This window comes from Rhinoderma darwinii, chromosome 2, assembly GCF_050947455.1.
Source record: "Rhinoderma darwinii isolate aRhiDar2 chromosome 2, aRhiDar2.hap1, whole genome shotgun sequence".
NCBI classification, from domain to species: domain Eukaryota; kingdom Metazoa; phylum Chordata; class Amphibia; order Anura; family Rhinodermatidae; genus Rhinoderma; species Rhinoderma darwinii.
The window spans coordinates 76,264,944-76,280,973 of NC_134688.1; positions in this window are offsets into that span (position 1 = coordinate 76,264,944).

Sequence of the window (16,030 nt, forward strand, 5' to 3'; positions counted from 1 at the left end):
ATTGATGTGTTTACAATAAATAATCTCTATTCTTACTGTTTAATTTGTTGTGTTCATCCCTTATCTTTAAATATATTTATAATGTTGTATCAAAATATAATAGTACTTTAATGAATTTTCCAAGAAAACCCAATCTTCAGTATAAAATAAATTTCTGTCAAATATACTTGTATTACCAATAGTAACCCATTTCACCAGCTCGTCCCTCATGTGTCCCGCTACGATAGATAGATTACATAGATAGATTACATAGAGAGATAGATAGATAGAGATAGAGATAGATAGATAGATAGATAGATAGATAGATAGATAGATAGATAGATAGATAGATAGATAGATAAACTTTCCCCCCCAAAAAATAAGACCAAATACATGTAGGTTGGAAGAGTAATAGAGGAACTCTATTACTGACTCTATTACTAACTCTATTACTATAGAGGAACTCTATTACTGACAGCAGAGGGCTCTGTTGGGGTAATAATCCCTCCATAGAGTCGGGTTCGCGCTGTGCCACTTCGGCTTTTCTCGGATCAGTTTACGGGCTCAAAGACTCTCAGCGCACTTCTGCCTCTTCATTTTAGCGATCAATGGGGTCTCAGTGCTTGAACATTAGTTACACTTTAAAGGAAAGGTGATATAATTTTTATTAGAGGAGTTCCTGCATTAGCTTTTTCTTGTTCTATTAATATTTGTGGCGCATCTCTAAAAGAAAAAAAAAATGGTCAAAGAGGTTTGTGTGGGGGAGTTTTAATTTCAATTAAAAAAAATTCTTATGTGTCTGTGTATTTTTTAATACTTTATTAGTGCCTTAGTAATGGCAGTTGTCTGATTGTTGGCATCCATTACTAAGGTGGGGCTTAGCGTTAGCCAGTAAAAAGGCTATTGCTAACCCCCATTATTACCCCGGTACCCACCGCCACCAGGGGTGCCGGGAAGAGCCGGTGAAATCCAGTATCCGACCATCCGTAGTGATGGCTGGGCACTGGGGTGGCCACAGGCTGGTATTATCCGGCTGGTAAGGGACAAAAACCATGGCCCTTCACACCCTGGTAATGCTAGCCTGCTGCTGCTATGTTGTAACTGGCTGGTTATGAAAAATGGGGGGGACCCCACATCATTTTTTTTTAAATAAATGAATAATAGAGAAACGATGTGGAGTCCCCCCCCCCCCCCATTTTCATAACCAGCCAGATACAACATAGCAGCAGCAGGCTAGCATTACCAGGGTGGGAGAGCCACAGTTATTGACCCTTCCCAGCCTCATACTAGCAGCCTACAGATGGTCGTGTACTGGATTGTGCAGAATATCACAAGTTCACAACAGAGCTTGCAGCAGAGAAGAGTATGCCCCTGCGGAACACGATACTGAGAGCGCGTCTAACCAGTGAGTATGGCAACTCTGCACCTCTCCTCAGCCTCCACATGTTATTAGATGAGAGGAGGAGGAGAAGGGCCGACTGTGGCTACTAGCATTCACTGCCGGTATATATGTATCTGTGTGGTATATTCACTGCTGGTATATATTTATATTTAACACCACAGATAACACAGTGATAACTGAGTACAGATAATGTATTAGATGTCACCTGCAGTCCTATGTAACACCGCTAATAACACAGTGATAACTCTGAGTATAGATAATGTAGTAGTGTTACCTGCAGTCCTATGTAACACCACAGATAACAGTGATAACTCTCTGAGTACAGATAATGTAGTAGTGTTACCTGCAGTCCTATGTAACACCACAGATAACACATAGTGATAACTCTCTGTGTACAGATAATGTAGTAGATGTTACCTGCAGTTCTATGTAACACCATAGATAACACAGTGATAACTCTCGGAGTACAGATAATGTAGTAGATGATAACTATACCCACAGACACATATAAACACACACACAGAGGCATATATATATAAGGGCAGCAGAGTATATAAGGGGCAGCAGGGTATATAGGGGTTAGCAGGGTATATAAGGGCTAGCAAGGTTTATAGGGGCAGCAACGTGTATAAGGGGCAGCAGGGTATATAAAGGGCAGCATGTTATATAAGGGGCAGTAGGATATATAGGGGACAGAAGGCTATATAGGGGCAGCAGGGCATATAGGGACAGCAGGGTATATAGGGGCAGTGGGGTATATAGAGGCAGCACAGATATCTGCATTTTATCTGTTCTACTTTAATATTGAACACACACTTTTACAAAGAGACATAAACATATGCAGAGACATATACACTACCGTTCAAAAGTTTGCGGTCACCCAGACAATTTTGTGTTTTCCATGAAAACTCACACTTATATTTATCAAATGAGTTGCAAAATGACTAGAAAATATAGTCAAGACATTGACAAGGTTAGAAATAATGATTTTTATTTGAAATAATAATTTTCTCCTTCAAACTTTGCTTTCGTCAAAGAATGCTCCATTTGCAGCAATTACAGCATTGCAGACCTTTGGCATTCTAGCAGTTAATTTGCTCAGGTAATCGGGAGAAATTTCACCCCATGCTTCCAGAAGGCCCTCCCACAAGCTGGATTGGCTTGATGGGCACTTCTTGCCTACCATACGGTAAAGCTGCTCCCACAACAGCTCTATGGGGTTGAGATCTGGTGACTGCGCTGGCCACTCCATTACAGATAGAATACCAGCTGCCTGCTTCTTCCCTAAATAGTTCTTGCATAATTTGGAGGTGTGCTTTGGATCATTGTCCTGTTGTAGGATGAAATTGGCTCCAATCAAGTGCTGTCCACAGGGTATGGCATGGCATTGCAAAATGGAGTGATAGCCTTCCTTATTCAAAATCCCTTTTACCTTGTACAAATCTCCCACTTTACCAGCACCAAAGCAACCCCAGACCATCACATTACCTCCATCATGCTTGACAGATGGCGTCAGGCACTCTTCCAGCATCTTTTGTTCTGCGTCTCACAAATGTTCTTCTGTGTGATCCAAACACCTCAAACTTCGATTAGTCTGTCCATAACACTTTTTTTCCAATCTTCCTCGGTCCAATGTCTGCGTGCTTTTGCCCATATTAATCTTTTCCTTTTATTAGCCAGTCTCAGATATGGCTTTTTCTTTGCCACTCTGCCCTGAAAGTCAGCATCCCGGAGTCGCCTCTTCACTGTAGACGTTGACACTGGCGTTTTGCGGGTGCTATTTAATGAAGCTGCCAGTTGAGGACCTGTGTGGCGTCTATTTCTCAAACTAGAGACTCTAATGTACTTGTCTTGTTGCTCAGTTGTGCAGCGGGGCCTCCCACTTCTCTTTCTACTCTGGTTAGAGCCTGTGTGTGCTGTCCTCTGAAGGGAGTAGTACACACCGTTGTAGGAAATCTTCAGTTTCTTGGCAATTTCTCGCATGCAATAGCCTTAATTTCTAAGAACAAGAATAGACTGTCGAGTTTCACATGAAAGCTCTCTTTTTCTAGCCATTTTGAGAGTTTAATCGAACCCACAAATGTAATGCTCCAGATTCTCAACTAGCTCAAAGGAAGGTCAGTTTTATAGCTCCTCTAAACAGCAAAACTGTTTACAGTGGTGCTAACATAATTGCACAAGGGTTTTCAAGTGTTTTCTAATCATCCATTAGCCTTCTAACACAGTTAGCAAACACAATGTACCATTAGAACACTGGAGTGATGGTTGCTGGAAATGGGCCTCTATACACCTATGTAGATATTGCATTAAAAACCAGATGTTTGCAGCTAGAATAGTCATTTAGCATATTAACAATGTATAGAGTGTATTTATGATTAATTTAATGTAATCTTCATTGAAAAAAACTGTGCTTTTCTTTAAAAAATAAGGACATTTCTAAGTGACCCTAAACTTTTGAACGGTAGTGTATACACACACACACAAACACACACACTGTAACATATACACATACAAACACAGAGAAACATACTGTATACACAGAGACACATACTGTATACACACTACACACACACATATACACACACAAACACTCTGTAACATATACACATATAAACACAGAAACATACTGTATACACAGAGACACATACTGTATACACACACATATACACACAGACACTCACCATGTATCCTTCTTGACAGGTTCAGAGGTTTCTTGCAGGACGGGCTGTGGGAAGAGCTTCCTCCTCTGCTTCTCGGCTATTATTTACTCTGTGTGTGTGCAGAGCACAGAGTAGACGCAGAGCCCAGTGGCGCCCCCTATATACTGGGAGGGTGCAGCACGGGAGTGGACCCGAATCAGAACGCCGCTGTGTGATCTCCTGGCTCTTCCTAAAGCTGATCGCTGCTGCAGGTGTCCGACATACAGGGCGCCAATCAGCAGCATTCAGCTGCTCTGCGGCGCCCCCCCTTCCCTACAACCTTCTTGCTCCCGGGGCACAAGCCCCGGCTGCCTCCCCCTAGCTACGCCCCTGCTTTGAGGGGCCTATGCATTAGAAACCCCCATAAAACATCCCATTTTAAAAACAAGACCCCTCAACGTATTCAAAACACCATTTAGAAAGTTGTTTTTTTTAACCTTTTAGGCATTTAACAAGAATTAAAGCAAAGTGGAGGTGAAATTTGCAAATTTCATTTTTCTTGCTCAATTTCAATTTTAATCCAGTTTTTTTTTCTGTAATACAGAAGGTTTTACCAGAGAAACAATACAAAATATGTATTGTCCAGATTCTGCAGTTTTTAGAAATGTCCCACATGTGGCCCTACTGCGCTCGTGGAATAAAACACAAGCCCTAGAAGCAAAGAAGCACCTAGTGCATTTTGGGGCCCCTTTTTTATTATAATATATTTCAGGCAGCATGCCAGGTTTGAGGAGGTGCTGAGGTGCCAAAACAGTAGGAATCCCCCAAAAGTGACCCTATTTTGGAAACTGCACCCCTCAAGGAATTCATTTATGGTTGTTGTTACCATTTCGACCCCACAGTTTTTTCACAACGCATATTTGAATTGGGCTGTGAAATAAAAAAAAATTATTTTTTTCCAATAAGATGTCACGCTCTCCTCTCTCCAGCTCTTACACTGACCGTAGAAGTGACATGCCCCCTTACCAGTTCGGCAAACAAAGTACAAGACTGATCTCTCTCCAGCTCTTATACTGCCCGTAGCAGTGGCACGCTCCCTTGCCTGTTCGGCAGAAGACTGATTTTGACAGCTGAAAAGTGAGAGCGTGCGCGCGCGCACACAGTCTCACCTCTATCCTCGCTCTTGCTGTAACACTGTCCGTATCTGATTGGACAGTGTCACAGGCATAATAACATGCTCCTTTGCCATTAAACGCCCCATTGGCAGTTCAGGGGGTTATTTAACCCCTTCCCTCTTTAGCCACTTTTGACCTTCCTGACAGAGCCTCATTTTTCAAATCTGACATGTGTCACTTTATGTGGTAATAACTCCGGAATGCTTTCACCTATCCAAGCGATTCTGAGATTGTTTTCTCGTGACACATTGCACTTTAAGTTACTGGCAAAATTTGCTCGATATGTTCAGTATTTAATTGTGAAAAACACCAAAAATTAGCGAAAAATTGCAAAAATTAGCATTTTTCTCAATTTAAATGTATCTGCTTGTAAGACAGGCAGTTATACCACACAAAATTGTTGCTAATTAACATCACCCATATGTCTACTTTAGATTGGCATCATTTTTTGAACATCCTTTAATTTTTCTATGACCTCACAAGGCTTAGAACTTTAGCAGCAATTTCTCACATTTTCAAGAAAATTTCAAAAGGCTATTTTTACAGGGGCCAGTTCAGTTGTGAAGTGGCTTTGAGGGCTTTATATATTAGAAACCACAAAAAAGTCACTCCATTTTAAAAACTTCACCCCTCAAAGTATTCAAAACAGCATTTAGAAAATGTCTTAACCCTTTACACATTTCACAGGAATTAAAGCAAAGTAGAGGTGAAATTTACAAATTTCATATTTTTTTGCAGAAATAAATTTTTAATACAATTTTTTTTATAACACAGAAGGTTTTACCAGAGAAATGCAACTCAATATTTGTTGCCCAGTTTCTGAAGTTTTAGGAAATATCCCACATGTGGCCGTAGCGTGCTACTGGACTGAAGCATCGGCCTCAGAAGCAAATGAGCACCTAGTGGATTTTGGGGCCTTATTTTTGTTAGAATATATTTTAGGCACCATGTCAGGTTTCAAGGGCTCTTGCAGTGACAAAACAGTAAAAATCCCCCAAAAGTGACCCCATCTGGGAAACTAGACACCTCAAGGAAATTATCTAGGGGTGTAGTGAGCATTTTGACTGCACAGGTTTTGTTACAGAAATTATTGGAAATAGGCCGTGAAAATTAAAATCAACATTTCTTCAAAGAAAATGTAGGTTTAGCGATTTTTTTTCTCATTTCCACAAGGACTAAAGGAGAAAAAGCACAGCAAAATTTGTAAAGCAATTTCTCCCGAGTAAAACAATACCCAACATGCGGTAATACATGGATATTTGGACACACGGCAGGGCTGAGAAGGGAAAGAGCGCTATTTGGCTTTTGGAGCTCAAATTTAGCAGGAATGGTTTGAGAGGCCATGTCACATTTACAAAGCCCCTGAGGGGACAAAACAGTGGAAACCCCCCACAAGTGACCCCATTTCGGAAACTACACCCATTGAGGAAATTATCTAGGGGTATAGTGAGCGATTTGACCCCACAGTTTTTTTGCAGAAATTATTGGAAGTAGGCCCTGAAAATAATAATCTACATTTTTTCAAAAAAAATCTAGGTTTAGCTAATTTTTTCTCATTTCCAGAAGGACTGAAGGAGAAAAAGCACCGCAGAATTTGTAAAGCAATTTCTCCCGAGTAAAACAATACCCCACATGTGGTAATAAACGGCTGTTTGGACACACGGCAGGGCTTAGAAGGGAAAGAGCACTATTTGGCTTTTTGAGATCACATTTAGCAGGAATGGTTTGCGGAGGCCATGTCACATTTGCAAAGCCCCTGAGGGGACAAAACAATGAAAACGCCCAAAGGGACTCCATTTAGGAAACTACACCTCTTGAGGAATTCATCTAGGGGTGTAGTGAGCATTTTGACCCCACAGATGTTTCATAGAATTTATTAGAATTAGGCAGTGAAAATAAAAACAGTCCTTTTTCTTCAATAAGACGTAGCTTTAGCGCAAATTTTTTCATTTTCTCAACAAATAAAGGAAAAAAAGAACCCAACATTTGTAAAGCAATTTCTCACGAGTACGGCAATACCCCATATGTGGTCATAAACTGCTGTTTGGGCAAACGGCAGGGCTCAGAAGGGAAGGACCGCCATTTGGAGTGCAGATGTTGCTGGATTGGTTTCTGGGCGCCTGTGGGCCCAAAACAGTGGAAACCCCCCAGAAGTGACCCCATTTTGGAAACTACACCTCTCAATGCATTTACCAAGGGGTGTAGTAAGCATTTTAACCCTGCAGGTGTTTTGTAGAAATTAGTGTTCACTCGATGTTGCAGAGTGAAAATGGGATTTTTTTCCATAGATATGCCAATATGTGGTGCCCGGCTTGTGCCACCATAACGAGACAGCTCTCTAATTATTATGCGGTGTTTCCCGGTTTTAGAAACACCCTACATGTGGCCCTAATCTTTTGCCTGGACATATGACAGGGCTCAGGAGTGAAGAGGCCTAATTTGGCGATTTACAAAGTATTGGTTCACAACTGCAGAGCCTCAGATGTGAAATAATAAAAAGAAACCCCTGAGAAGTGACCCCCATTATGGAAACTGCACCCCTCAAGGCATTTATTAAGGGGTGTAGTGAGGATTTTCACCCCACAGGTCTTTTCCATAAATGAATGCGCTGCGGATGGTGCAAATTAAAAATTTATATTTTTCCCTAGATATGCCATTCAGTGGCAAATATGTAATGCCAAGCTTATGACGCTGGAGACACACACCCCAAAAATTGTTAAAAGGGTTCTCCCGGGTATGACGATGCCATATATGTGGAAGGAAACTGCTGTTTGGGCACGCTGTAGGGTTCAGAGCCGAGGGAGCACCATTTGGCTTTTGGAGAGCGGATTTTGCTTGGTACTATATTTGTTTGAGTATTGCTGGTGTTTCCATTTATAATGTGGGGGTACATGTAAGCCGGGTGGAGTATATAAGGGGCATAGTCAGGTGGTATAATAATGGGGTAAAAAAAAAAATAATAATCCATAGATGTGTGTTACGCTGTGAAGCAATCCTTTCCGCACAGGCCAGTGTCGCACTGATAAATGGTGTCATTTCTTATCCCCCTTTTGGTCCACACTCCGCACCTTTTGTAGTTTGGGGAATTTTGCTTGGAAAGTGTTGTCCTGGTAGAATACGGGCACCGTCGCTTCCAGCGGATATGTTTGGGCTCTCCCCTTCCTGGTTCCCTAATTTTAGGTCCTTGATAAATCGCCTCTTGAAACAGAAGAAATGTTCCCCTCGGGCACAACTGCATATTTTTTTATTTCCTGACTTATTGGAGCCATAACTAATTTTATTTTTCATAGACGTAGCGGTATGAGGGCTGGTTTGTTGCGGGACGAGCTGTAGTTATTATTGGTACCATTTTGGGGTACATGCAACTTTTTGATCACCTTTTATCCTATTTTTTGGGATGCCAGGTAAACAAAAAAACGCAATTCTGGCACAGCTTTTTTCGTTTTTTTTTTATACAGCGTTCACCATGCGTTATAAACTACATGTTAACTTTATTCTGCGGGTCAGTACGATTCCGGCGATACCTAATTTATAGCACTTTTTTATGTTTTACAACTTTTTGCACAATAAAATTACTTTTGTAAAAAGAATGTATTTTTTCTGTCGCCAAGTTGTGAGAACCATAACTTTTTAATTTTTTTGTCGACGGAGGTGTATGAGGGCTTGTTTTTTGCGGGACGAGCTATAGTGTTTATAGGTACCATTTTTGGATACGTGCGCCTTTTTGATCACTTTTTATTCAAATATTTGTAGGGCAAAGTGACAAAAAAACAGAAACTCCGGTAAAGTTTTTTACGGTTTTCTTTTACGCTGTTCACCGCGTGCAATAAATAATATAATATTTTGATACCTCAGGTCGTTACGGTCGTGGCGATACCAAATACAAATGGTTTATTATTATTTTTCAATAATAAAGGACTTGATAAGAGTAAAAAGGGGATTGTGTTTTATTTGATTACTTGAAACTTTTATTGTTTTCAAACTTTTATTTTTTTCACTTTTTTATACTTTTTTACACTTTTCTTCAAGTCCCACTAGGGGACTTGAAGGTCCAATGGTCAGATTTTTTGTTTTCTAATACATTGCACTACCTATGTAGTGCAATGTATTAGATCTGTCAGTCATTCACTGACAGCAAGTCGTTGTCAGGTGGATGTCAGCTGTACAGTACAGCTGACTTCCACCGCTGATGACGCCGGATCAGCTCCTGACCCGGCACCATCTTGCCGGCAGCTACGGAAGCCGATCAGGCTCCGCCGTAGGGCGGATCTTGACCGGATTCGGCGCTAGGCAGACCGGGAGGCCAGTATTAGGCCTCCGGTTGCCATTGCAGCCACCGGAACCCCGGCAATTTCATTGCTGGGGCTCCGATGAGCTGCAAACACCTTAAGTGCAGCGATCGCGTTTGAGCGCTGCACTTAAGGGGTTAATGGCGGGGATCTAAGCTAATTTCGGTCCCCGCCGTTACAGTCGGATGTCAGCTGTAAGATACAGCTGAGATCCGACGATGATGGCACCGACTCAGCTTCTGAGCCGGTGCCAAACATTTGCCGTAAATGTACGGCATTTTGCGGGAAGTCAATGCTTTCCATGACGCACATTTACGGCAAATGTCGGGAAGGGGTTAAATATCGGGTGCCAAATATAATGGCACCAATATCTAAATAACGAAGGAGGGTAGAAAAAAATATAAAGTGCCCTAGAACTTCACATGGCCTATATGTTCCTATCCCTGAGTTGAATCCACCCGTCCCATCTTAAGACCACCCATATACCTTCCAATGTGCATCTGTACAGTATAGGTAAATGTAATCCCAGTATGCTCAGCGTGTTAGGTAAGACTAAACGTGGACACCACAACACTACTCAGTTCTTTTCTAATCAACGGTTTACTGAAAAATCACAATTTCAAACAGGCCAAATAGAAACAATGCAGTATTCAAATCAAGTCTCTCAGTAGCTGGGGCCCTCGCCCTCGTGGGAGTCCCACTCGCCCTTGGGTGGCTGCGCCTGGCGCTCACTGACCCGGCCCGGCGGGTCTCAAGAAGGAATGGGCCGTCTCCGCGGATCACTGTGGTGCTACCACTCACACTGCGGAATCCCCAAAGGTGGAAGCTATGCCCCTCGCCCTTTGGCTACGGCGTGAGTCCGGCGGATATATTACCGCGTGCGCCTCCGCGGGTCAGAGTGAGAGCTACTCACTACCACGCGGCATACCACCCTTACCTCCGATTTCTGCTCCTCTGTTGATGAAGATGACGTCTTTTCCCTTGTGTCTCCTGACACCGCTGAGCTGTAGTGAATGTCCAGCTAGTCCTCTTTTAGGAACGTTGAGCCAAGGATACTTCTCCTACAAATGGCGGCAGCCTGGTCACTGTGCTCTCTCTCTGTCACACTGCAAGTCCTCTTTTCTTGTCCCCACTCCGCTCTGCATCCTCTCTCCTGCCCAAGTCTCCTCCCTTTTTTCCACCTCCTTCCTCTTCCTGGGGTCCTGCCAATTTCCCCTTCCCTCTCTCTTCATCTGTGCTTTTGTTCCTCCCTTTTTCTGTCCTAATGGCCTGTCTGTTTTCTCACTCCTGCTGTGTTCCACTGCCCCCCAGTGGTCATTGTTAACTTTACGGTTTCTACACATTGTTTCTAAGACATATGTCTAACCTTTGCTGCAAGCGGCCTGACGTCACACAAACGGGGGAAAACACGAGGCCCAGAAGGGGCTGAGAGCACAAATGGACACCTAAGGCTCGTGGAGATGGTGGGAGGCGAGGGGGCTGCGACCCCTATCATGTCATGAGGGTGCAGGAGGCTGGTACCCCCATTACAAGCTGTCTCTACATCCAGTTTACAATGGCTTCTTCCTGTACTGAGGTCCACTGTAATGCTAATAAGGCAGTAGATAAGAATCTATGACCAAATGGCTTCTGAGCATACTGCCACCTCAAAGGGTGAAAACCACTGAATAATATCAGTATATACTACGTATATTTATTTACCAGGTATATTTTATGTGGTCATAAGACAGAGTGTCTGGATGGGAACGATATTCTCCTGTAACACTAGTTATTTTTTCTTCCACACTGGGGAGCAGCCATCATCCTCATATCTCATATTTGGGAGACTGAAGGATTTCTTAATTCATAATTTCAATGGGAAACTTATAATCTTAATGAAAATCTAAGTGTATATTAAAATAAAATGCAGAAAACATTATATGATGGGTACTTCAATTCTCCAGTATTCACCAAAAACAATACTATTAATGAGAAGCTTAAAAGTGCTAGTGGACTGTTATGAAACATAGAAAAAGTTGGCAACTTCGCATATACTTAAATTGTTCAGTTGGAGAAGCCTGAAACACAAGCACAATTTACTGCTGTCATCATTGTCATCACAAGTGTTAAATAACAAAAATAAAATATTCCCAATCTTAAGAGAGTATTAATGAGCATGGATTTCTCTCCTCACTTCATAGCAGGAAACAGGTGGGAGCGCAGATCCATGTGGAATTTTTAATTCATATTTTGGTCATAATTATGGGGTGGGGTGAGAACACTGACATCAACTTTCCTAAGTCACTAATGTAATATAAGCAGCTGGCTGGCTGTTTGGGAAATGTAGGCCAGCTACTGCAAGACTTAATGGCAGCCGAGAAAACGGTCAGAGAAACAATGAAAATAAAATACTATACATTACATGTAAACATATAAGTACATATAGGCCCTCATTTAATAAGTGTTTTGCACCACTTTAGTGACACAAAAAAGTTGCAAATTTAGACGCCGAACTGTTTTGCACAACATTTCAAAAAGAGGCGTGGCTTATCAAATGGGGGCAGCGCCACTGCAGCCTGACAGATTTACTATAATTTACTCCAGAAACCAGTGTAAATTATAGCAGAAATCTATGGCAGCTCGGAGCTGCCAGAGAGTTCCCTTTCAAACATTCCTCTGAATAAATTAGTCACATCTTACCTCCTGCGGGCTTCAGTCTAAGAATAGCATATAAAATGCCGGTCTTAGTACATCTGGGCCATAGTGGCCACTAAGTGGGGGAAGGGAAGTGAAATCCTACCATAACGGCCCTCTGACTGAAATTTTTATTAAGATTTAATTCAAAAGTGGCCCTGTTTCCGGATCCTGCCGTGTGGTACTTGACGGGTGACGTGACTCTCTGCACTGGCTCTGGCCGCTTTGTTGATCTTGAATTATTTTCCGGGTATACGACACGTCATTTGTGATGTGCCGTGTATGGGCTTGTTCTGTTGTAACGCGCATGTGCGGCCCCTGCTGTTATCTCGAGAACAGCAGGGACCGTGAGAACAGCAGTGACAACGCATGCGCGTTACGGGTGTGAAGCAGAACAGCCAATACATGGCACATCACAAGCGACGTGTCGTATACCCGGCAAAGAATTCAAGATAAACAAAGCAGCCAGAGCCAGTGCAGAGAGTGATGTCACCCGTGAAGTACCCCACGGCAAGCTCTGGAAACGGGGCCACTTTGTAAAATGTAAGTATATTACAAATGTATTTACATTTATAAATTACAAGCATTAACACAAAGTCATTAAATCTTGGACAACCCCTTTAAATTACAAAAAAGTACCTAGCGCAGCCTGGGTATAAAGTGTTGGTCTGTCTGTTTGTGTGTTTATTCAATTTATTCAAAAGGTGCCCAGGTGGCTAAACCATGCCCTAGTTTGTTTGTTTATGGGAAAATCGCTAGTACACCGTGTTCCAAATTATTATGCACATTGGATTTAAGTGTCAAAAACATTTCATTATTAGTTTTTCAATTAAACTCATGGATGGTATTGTGTCTTAGGGCTCTTTGGATCATTGTAATCAATCCCAGACACCTGTGATAATTAGTTTGCCATGTGTGCCCAATCAAAGGAAAACTACTTAAGAAGGGCGTTCCACATTATTAAGCAGGCCACAGGTTTCAAGCAATATGGGAAAGAAAAAGGATCTCTCTGCTGCCGAAAAGCGTGAAATAGTGCAATACCTTGGACAAGGTATGAAAACATTGGATATTTCAAGAAAACTTAAGCGTGATCATCGTACTGTGAAAAGATTTGTGGCTATTTCAGAGCACAGACGGGTTCGTTCAGATAAAGGCATAATGAGGAAGGTTTCTGCCAGACAAATTAATAGGATTAGGAGAGCATCTGCTAAAATGCCATTGCAAAGCAGCAAACAGGTATTTGAAGCCGCTGGTGCCTCTGGAGTCCCGCGAACCTCAAGGTGTAGGATCTTTCAGAGGTTTGCAAGTGTGCATAAAGCTATTATTCGGCCACCGCTAAACAATGCTCACAAGCAGAAACGGTTGCTGTGGGCTCAGAAATACATGAAGACTTATTTTCAAACCGTGTTGTTTACTGATGAGTGCCGTGCAACCCTGTATGGTCCAGATGGATGGAGTAGTGGATGGTTGGTGAATGGCCACCATGTCCCAACAAGGCTGCGACGTCAGCAAGGAGGTGGCGGAGTCATGTTTTGGGCTGGAATCATGGGGAGAGAGCTGGTAGGCCCCTTTAGGGTCCCTGACAGAGTGAAAATGACCTCTGCAAAGTACGTAAAGTTTATGACTGACCACTTTGTTCCGTGGTACAGAAAGGAGAACCGTGCCTTCCATAGCAAAATTATCTTCATGCATGACAATGCACCATCTCATGCTGCAAAGAATACCTCTGTGTCATTGGCTGCTATGGGCATAAAAGGAGAGAAACTCATGGTGTGGCCCCCATGTTCCCCTGACCTCAACCCTATTGAGAACCTTTGGAGCATCCTCAAGCAAAATATCTATGAGGGTGGGAGGCAGTTCACATCAAAACAGAAGCTTTGGGAGGCTATTCTGACATCCTGCAAAGATATTCAAGCAGAAACTGTCCAAATACTCACAAATTCAATGGATGCAAGAATTGTGAAGATGATATCAAAGAAGGGGTCCTATGTTAACATATAACTTGGCCTGTTAAGTTTTTTTTTATTGAAAGAGCTTTTGATTTCTGTAAATATGACCGCCTGATGCTGAAAATTCAACAAATTTCCATTTTAGTCCTCTTTACAACCTTTAAAATGTTTTGATCTCTGTAGTGCATAATAATTTGAAACAGTGCATTTTGAGTTTTTTTACGTCTAAAAAAAAAATCTGTTATCATTAGGAGATTTGTTCAATAAAATTTGCATTTTGCTCCAACGGTTGATGGCTTGACGATTATACTGACTGTCATTTGCATCGACTATTTAGGAAAATCATCGAAAAATAACGTTTGCATAATAATTTGGAATGCGGTGTATATATACAGTGAAGGAAATAAGTATTTGATCCCTTGCTGATTTTGTAAGTTTGCCCACTGTCAAAGACATGAACCGTCTAGAATTTTTAGGCTAGGTTAATTTTACCAGTGAGAGATAGATTATATATATAAAAAAAAAAGAAAATCACATTGTCAAAATTATATATATTTATTTGCATTGTGCAGAGAGAAATAAGTATTTGATCCCCTACCAACCATTAAGAGTTCAGCCTCCTCCAGACCAGTTATACGCTCAAAATCAACTTGGTGCCTGCATTAAAGACAGCTGTCTTAAATGGTCACCTGTATAAAAGACTCCTGTCCACAGACTCAATTAATCGGTCTGACTCTAACCTCTACAACATGGGCAAGACCAAAGAGCTTTCTAAGGATGTCAGGGACAAGATCATAGACCTGCACAAGGCTGGAATGGGCTATAAAACCATAAGTAAGACGCTGGGTGAGAAGGAGACAACTGTTGGTGCAATAGTAAGAAAATGGAAGACATACAAAATGACTGTCAATCGACATCGATCTGGGGCTCCATGCAAAATCTCACCTCGTGGGGTATCCTTGATCCTGAGGAAGGTGAGAGCTCAGCCGAAAACTACACGGGGGAACTTGTTAATGATCGCAAGGCAGCTGGGACCACAGTCACCAAGAAAACCATTGGTAACACATTACGCCGTAATGGATTAAAATCCTGCAGTGCCCGCAAGGTCTCCCTGCTCAAGAAGGCACATGTACAGGCCCGTCTGAAGTTTGCAAATGAACATCTGGATGATTCTGAGAGTGATTGGGAGAAGGTGCTGTGGTCAGATGAGACTAAAATTGAGCTCTTTGGCATTAACTCTACTCGCCGTGTTTGGAGGAAGAGAAATGCTGCCAATGACCCAAAGAACACCGTCCCCACTGTCAAGCATGGAAGTGGAAACATTATGTTTTGGGGGTTTCTCTGCTAAGGGCACAGGACTACTTCACCGCATCAATGGGAGAATGGATGGAGCCATGTACCGTCAAATCCTGAGTGACAACCTCCTTCCCTCCACCAGGACATTAAAAATGGCTCATGGCTGGGTCTTCCAGCACGACAATGACCCGAAACATACAGCCAAGGCAACAAAGGAGTGGCTCAAAAAGAAGCACATTAAGGTCATGGAGTGGCCTAGCCAGTCTCCAGACCTTAATCCCATCGAAAAGTTATGGAGGGAGCTGAAGATCCGAGTTGCCAAGCGACAGCCTCGAAATCTTAATGATTTACAGATGATCTGCAAAGAGGAGTGGGCCAAAATTCCATATAACATGTGTGCAAACCTCATCATCAACTACAAAAAAACATCTGACTGCTGTGCTTGCCAACAAGGGTTTTGCCACCAAGTATTAAGTCTTGTTTGCCAAAGGGATCAAATACTTATTTCTCTGTGCACAATGCAAATAAATATATATCATTTTGACAATGTGATTTTCTTTTTTTTTTTTTTTATATAATCTATCTCTCACTGGTAAAATTAATCTAGCCTAAAAACTCTAGCCTGTTC